We start from the raw sequence: 7,948 nt of genomic DNA on the forward strand, positions 1-7,948 counted from the left end.
CACAAATATAAACCCTCTTCATTCTGTTCTGTGCCCTCAAGACTTAACCCATTGATGGAGGTTCATAAATACATTTATTAAATGACCCTATTGTAAAAGCAAATACCTATAATATAGATGTAAATCCTAAGGTTTTATTAAATTTTGGAGTGCAGGTTTCTTTCATGAAAAAAATTAAAGCAAATCTATGCAATAAATATGTTGTCTTAGTCTTAAGTGGAATGTTTTCTTTTTAAATGAAAAGTTGAAAGCAAATTGTCCAAGAAACCATCCGATTCTCATTCTGTGTTAATCCTTAAATATGTATATTTTGATTTGGAAATCTCAATGAGAATAAGCATAGGAAAGCTAAAGATTTATGTTGAACAACATGATAGTCATTTAGATGATAAAAGTAATACTATGATTTTTAATTGCTTGATGATTCCTACATATTGACTGGGGATTACCATGTTTGTAGACACCAAATGAAAATATATGAGTAGTAAATAGGATTGAGCATCATCGTAACTAGGGATTATGACGTCAGGCGTCCTTTACGTTCTCAGTAGTGAACATTGAGCTAAGAGCATGAGGTGAGGGAATTGCTAGACGGTAAAGAGCACATAATCAATATTCACATTTCCTGTGCAAACTTTCTAATAAAATCCAGATTGGACGAAACAAATCACACGTGATTGTAAGGCCGGGATATTTGACATTCTAGAAGCTTCTGTGTCAGGTCACTGCCTCATATGTTATCTTTTATAGTCTGAGATGGATCCCAGGCATGCCTCATCATCTCCTTACATGAATTCCACATAGAATGAACCATGATTTCCACATAGAATGCCACGTGAAGCACCAATGATGTATTTGGGTGTGGGAAGCAAAAGTGAAACAGAGTGAATAAATTTTTCAAATTCAGGATACTTGATAAAAAATTTGAGGTTGATTTCCCCCTTCAACAATTCGTAAGCCTATTCCTATTTTCTGTAAGGTCTCCATAATTATAGTGTTATCTTTTCCTTGAAGTTTATGTATGTTTAGAGAAAGAACATACTATTCATTTGTTAGTACGTTTATAGTTGTTCGAGGGAAAAAAAGCGCTTACTAAATTAATCCTCTAGATAATTGTTATTGTTAATATGATATATATCATGCACTGTGACACAGTTTGCTTACCCACCATGACATGGGTGGACATTTTGTGTTGCTACCTGTGTTTGGCTATTATAAATATAGAATCATGGCTTCCTGTAGCATCCACCAATATCTCCATCCTGAAGAGTATGGCAGTGAACAGTAATAGAAACCCTCCCTCCAATCCTTACATGCTTTTGAACAGACCAGATTGCTTTAAATATTTAACTGTTTAAGTTTTCATTCTAATTTTAGTGTAATTTCTCTGTCCTCTTGTTTCACTCTTACTTATCTTTATAATTTCTATTTTTTTATCTTCTTTCTCTTTCTATTTTCTTTTTTTGTTCTCGCCAAAGGATCCATCTAGCCTGGGACTTGTGGTTCTTGTGCTTCGGTGCCAAGGATTGAGATTGCAGGTAGGAGAACTAACACTCAGTTTTTAATATTTAATTATTTAGTATCTTCTCCATTCTGCTCACCCACTTTCAATTATCTTTCTCAACTGCAATAGTTTTTGATTCTCTTATTTTTTAGCCTCATCTTTTCTCCTCTTACTGTATTCCTTATTTCCATTGCCCTTTGTTGATTGGATCTTTTCTTCATCATTGTATTTTTCATGTGATCATCTCTATCGTCTCTTCTTTCAAATTCATTCTTTTTTCCTTTTTTATTTAAATTAGAAACAAGCTTGTTTTACATGTCGATCCCAGTTCCTTCTCCCTCCCCTCCTCCCCTGTCCCCCACTGACCTCCTATCCCATCCCCTTTCTGTTCCCCAGGAAGGGCAAGGCCTTCCATGGGGGATCTTCAAAGTCTCTCATAACATTTGGAGCAGGGCCTATGCCCTAGCCTGAGAGAGTATTCCTCTATGTGGAGTGTCTCCTAAAGTCCATTGGTGTACTAGGGATAAATACTAATCTACTATCAGAGGCTCCATAGATTGTCCAGGCCTCCTAACTGAGACCAACATTCAGGGGATCTGGATCACTGCTATGTTGGCTTCCCAGCTATCATTCTGGGGTCCCTGAGCTCCCCCTTGTTAAGGTTAGCTGTTTCTGTGTGTTTCTCCAGCCTGGTCTTGACCACTTTGCTCATTACTCCTCCATGTCTGCAACTGGATTCCAGGGATTTGGCTCAGTGCTTAGCTGTGGGTATTTGTTTCTTCTTCCATTAGCTACTGGGTGAAGGCTCATTTTGTCTTTTTGTGACTGGGTGATATCACTCAGGATGATTTATTCTAGTTCCATCCATTTGCCTACAAACTTCAAGATTCCATTTATTTTTTTCTGCTAAGTAGGATTTCATTGTGTAAATGTACCACATTTTCTTTATCCATTCTTCAGTTGAGGGGCATCTAGATTGCTTCCAGGTTTTGGATACTACAAATAATGCTGCTATGAACATAGTTGAACTTGTTCTATGAATGTGCTTCTTTTGGGTATATTACTAAGAATGGAATTGTTGGATCTTGTGGTAGACTGATACCCATTTTCCTGAGGAGTCGCCATACTGATTTCCAAAGTGGCTGTATGAGTTGGCACTCCCACCAGCAGTGGAGAACTGTTCCCCTTTCTCCACATCCTCCCCAGCATAAACTGTCATTGTTGTTTTTTATTTTGGCCATTCTGACAGGAGGAAGATTGTATCTCAGTGTTGTTTTGATTTGCATTTCCCTGATGGCTAAGGATGTTGAACACTTTCTTATGTATCTTTCAGCCATTTTAGATTCTTCTATTGAGAATTCTCTATTTAGTTTTGCACCCCACATTTTAATTAGATTATTTGGTGTTTTGGTGACTAACTTCTTCAGTTCTTTATATGTTTTGGAGATCAGCCCTCTGTCAGATATGTGGTTAGTGAATATCTTTTCCCAATTTGTGGGCTGCCAGTTTGTCTTGTTGACTGTATACTTTGCCTTACAGAAGCTTCTCAGTTTCAGGAGGTCCCATTTATTAATTGTCAATCCCATAACATCTATGCTACTGGTGTAATATTCAGGAAGTGGTCTCCTCTACCAATTTGTTAAAGAGTTCCTCCTACTGTCTCTTCTAAGAGGTTTAGTGTGGCTGGATTTATGTTGAAGTCATTGATCCATTTGGAGTTAAGTTTTGTGCATGGCGATAGATATGGATCTATCTACAGTCTTCTACATGCCAGCATCCAAGTATGGCAGCACCATTTTTTGAAGATTCTTTTTTTTCCATTGTATAATTTTAGCTTCTTTACCACACATAAAACCTCAAATTCATTTTTGCATTTAATTTCCTCACCTTCTTTTCTAGCATGATTGCTTGTATTAATTTCTAAAAATAGTATTTGCAATAATTCTTTGAGAATTTCATATAAAGAATTGTGATGACAATCAACCCTAGTTCATCTCCTTTCAGATCCAGACTTTCCACTCTCCACCTCCCTCACAAGCAGCTTTGAAGGTTTTCCTCCTTTTCCATCAATTCTCATTTGTACTGCTCAACTACTCTTGGGGATAGTTGCCTCACAGTGTAGTCGAACTGCAAGTATCACACCATAAAAGAAAGTCCCCCAGCTATAAAATGCTAATGGTGCCTCAGGTAGTGGTGAGATTTGTGCCCACTTCCGTACTTTCTTGCTAGAATTTGGTCAGACCTGTTTGCCCAGATGTTTTGTATGTTGTATGTTGTCACAATCACTTAGTTGTGTCAGGAAAACACTTTTTCCTTGAATGTATTCACCACCTCTGCCTCTTATAATGCTCCTCTTTGTCTGCCAAGATTTCTGAGCCTTAAGGAGAAAGAGTGTGAACTGTATCTTCGATTTGGAGTCTAGCACTCTACAGTGTCTTAATCTTTGCACATTGACCACTCGAGAGTCTCTGTGTTAATTGACATCGACCACAAGGAAAGAAAAATTTCTCTGATCTGGGATGTCCTTCTGTATACATGTTTCTCTTATTGGTTGATGACGAGAACACTGATTGCCAGTAGTCAGGCAGGAAGTATAGGCGGGGCTACCGGAAGAGGAGAATTCTGGGGTCAGAATGTAGAGACAGGTCTCAAGGGAGACCAGGAAGATACGATGCACTTGGCATTCTCTGGTAAGATAAGGTCATGAAGAAACTATTAATAGACTAATAGTCATGGGTTAATAGTTAAGAGAGAGCTAGGCAATAAGAAGCCCGAGCCATTGGCCAAATATTTTATAATTAACATAAGCATCTGTGTTTACTTGGGGCCAAACAGCTGTGGGACCAGGTGGGACAGAGCCTCTGTCTACACTTCTCTGATAAGGTTTTAATATGCACTGATCTAGAGTTGTAGAATAACTCATTAGGACTTATTCCAGTGCTATGTCTATTTAGCAGAATTGTATAACATTATGCTCTCTGACCAGTTTAACCAAAAGGTCCTTGATTCCTTAAACAGTGCCAGGTCTAATTTCTATCTAATGGAACTGGCCTTAGCTTTAAGTAAAAGGAAGTGAGTTGGTTACTGCCGTAACCTTGATGCCACTATTATAACAGTGAGTATAATATCGTCATGGCAGTTATTTTTGCAGTTTGTAGGATTCACACATGAGAGGCAGTGATGATTCCTTTTCTCCCCCGCATATCGTCTTTCAGCTTATGAAAGCTTAGCCAGCAGGGATGAAATATGCAGGTGAGTAGCAGCTTCCTTGCTTTCTGCTCTCAGACTCCAGTATTCTTGTCTTAAGTGTTTTCTTTCCAACCAAGGCTATGCCATTTTATATGTGGGTACAAAATAAGTCTTATGCAAGAGAAGTTTCTGTCTTTTCTATTGTAACTGCGTAGAAAATTTACAGTTACCATGACAGCATTGAAACTACATCCACAGGCAAACAGAACAGTTCAATAAAGACAATAACTGAGGCAACCGATTGCTGTTCTTGTGTGAAATATAAGCACAAATTAACAATAATATTGAGAATTTTGAAGCAGAACTGTGGTTTAGCATCACATAACATTACCTTATAGGCTACATGACCATAGCTGCCAGTTCTTATTGAATCTCATTATCTTTTTCTTAATATATATACTTTTAAGCTCAAAGAATTTAAGTTAGCAACTTGGAGCTTCATATATTTATACAGCACAATCTGCTCCTATAATTATGACTAAAATCTGGTACAATTAAATCACATTAGTGAGCATATGTACATATAAAACTATCAATTCAAATAATACAATGGAGAACAATAAAAACCGATGTAACTTCTAACCTCTTCTATTTTCTTCTACTCTTTGTATAAAGTGAAGATCTGTGCTTCTGTAATATAGTTGAGTTAATTTTGTACATGATTTAAGAGAGGGCTACTGTATCATTTTTTCACCTGTGCATTGCCAGTTTTCATAACACTAACCATTGACCAGGTTATCTTTTCTCTAACATGTGTTATTGGTACTTTTATTGCATGTCAGTTGAATCCCATAAATCTTTGTGTAATTGTGTGTGTGTGTGTGTGTGTGTGTGTGTGTGTGCGCGCGTGTGTGTGTGTGTGTGTGTGTGTGTGTGTGTGTGTGTTTCATTGAGGTTCTTAATTCCATTATCTACCTATGTTTTGAATGGCCTTTAGTGTTAGTTATCCTTCATATTCCACATTTTGAAAGACCACAACTGTCATTGAAACATGTGGACAGGTCAAGATGTGCCTACATAGGAACTTCACCCCTAAGTTGTAGTGTCTTTGGTAAGGAAAGGTACTCTGTATGTTAACAAAAGAGAAACATAAACCCAGCTCAGCCACAGACCCTTTGATCTACAGCGTTATCTGCTTACAAAATATGCTAAGACAATGGTGGCACAAAGCTTGTACAAGTAACCAACCATCATGTGATTTGACTTAAGACCCACCCCATGAAATGGAACCCAGTCCTGACACTGTTTAGGTGACCAAGAACCATAGACTAGATAGCCCAGAGACGTAGAGTAAAACCAAATACTATTGGTCTTACAAAAAAACAAAACAAAACAAACAAACAAACAAACAAACAGTGGCAAAATGACTCCTAATGATATTCTGCTATACTCTTAGATCAGTCATCAACTTATTTGTTGTCATCAGAGAAGTTTCCTTCTACAGCAAATGGGAACAAATGCGCTCGCGCGCGCGTGCGCGCGCACACACACACACACACACACACACACACACACACACACACACACACACACAGAGAGAGAGAGAGAGAGAGAGAGAGAGAGAGAGAGAGAGAGAGAGAGAGAGGCTTGGAACACAGTTTGAAACAGGATGGCTCTATCAAATCCCTCCCTCAGAGCTCAGGGAGCCCTATGGAAGAGGAGGCAGAAGCAATGATTGGGAACAACAGGGGATGGAAGACATCAGGAGAACAAGTCTTTCAATTTATGCAAAGCTCATGTGAACTCACAGAAAGCGATGCAGCAAACACATGACCTGCAGGAGGCTGTACCAGGTTCCTTTCCATATACATTATAGCTTTCAGCTTAGTAATTTTATGGGATTCCTGAGTGTGTGAATGAGTGGATCTCAGATTCTTGTACCTTCTCTGGGGTCTTTTCTTTCTATTGCTCTGCTTTGCCAACTTTGATGTGATGGCTTTTGTTTTATCTTAGTAATTTTTATTTTGTGATGTTTTACTGTATTCTCATAGAAGTCTGCTATTTTTATTATTACTTTTTAATTTTAGAACTATCTCATTTTACATACCAATCCTAGTTCCCTTTCCCTCCTGTCCTCCTGCTTCCCCAGCCCCCACCTTCTCCCCACCCAACTCCCCATCTACTCCTCAGGCAGGGTGAGGCCTCCCATGGGGAACCGACAAAGTCTGTCACACCACTTGAGCCAGGACCAAGGCCCTCCCCTCTGTATCTAGGCTGAGCAAGGTATCTCTCCATAGGGAATGGGCTCCAAAAAGTCAGCTCATGAACTAGGGATAAATCCTGGTTCCACTGCCAGTGGTCCCACAAACTGCCCAAGCCACACAAGTGTCACTCACATTCAGAGGACCTAGTTCAGTCTCATGCAATGTCCCCAGCTGTCAGTCCAGAGTCAGTGAGCTCCGTCTTGCTCGGGGTCAGCTGTTTCCATGGGTTTCCCCATCATGGTCTTGACTCTTTGCTCCTATTATCACTCCTCCCTCTCTGTGACTACACTCCAAGTGTTCTTAGCTAGTGAGAACCAGACAGGGGTGGGTGTAAATGGGGATGGGGAGGAACTGAAAGGAGTAGAGGGAGGGAAACTGTAATCAGGATATATTGTATGGGAAAAGAATCTATTTTCAGCCAAAGGGGAAAATAGAAAAACATCTGAATATAAAAAAGTTATTTCTTTAGTGTGCAGAATCTAATCACAGGACACTTAAAATAATTGTCTTCCATAAATTAAAAGTTAAATGAAATGAGAAAAACAAAATTTAAGCTACTTGCCATCAAATAATGTTGTGAGATATTTGATTACAGACTGTGTAAAGGTATGCCACTGTGATTGGTTTAATAAAAAGCTGAATGGTCAACAGCTAGGCAGGAGATATAGGCAGGGCTTCTGCAAGAGAAAGGAAAGAGGAGAGGAATGTAGAGGTATGTATAAGAGGAATGTATAAGAACTAAGCTAAAGGCCCAGCTTCCATGATTATTAAGAAGTCTCTGTGTCATTATTTGTAAGCTGGCTGGTAGGACAGAGAAAATCTTGTTACACAATACTGTCTTGGGATGTCAAAAGACAGCCTGGTTCTTAGTTAATGGTGAATAATGAATCATGATTTCTTGCTTGAAACGTGTATGAAACATCTGTATGTTCTTAAACTTTTAAATACAGGAGGCAAGTTCCTCTAAACTACTTTCCTTGCCCTATCAAGT

Source organism: Cricetulus griseus, chromosome 10 (genome assembly GCF_003668045.3).
Source record: "Cricetulus griseus strain 17A/GY chromosome 10, alternate assembly CriGri-PICRH-1.0, whole genome shotgun sequence".
Classification (NCBI taxonomy): Eukaryota; Metazoa; Chordata; class Mammalia; order Rodentia; family Cricetidae; genus Cricetulus; species Cricetulus griseus.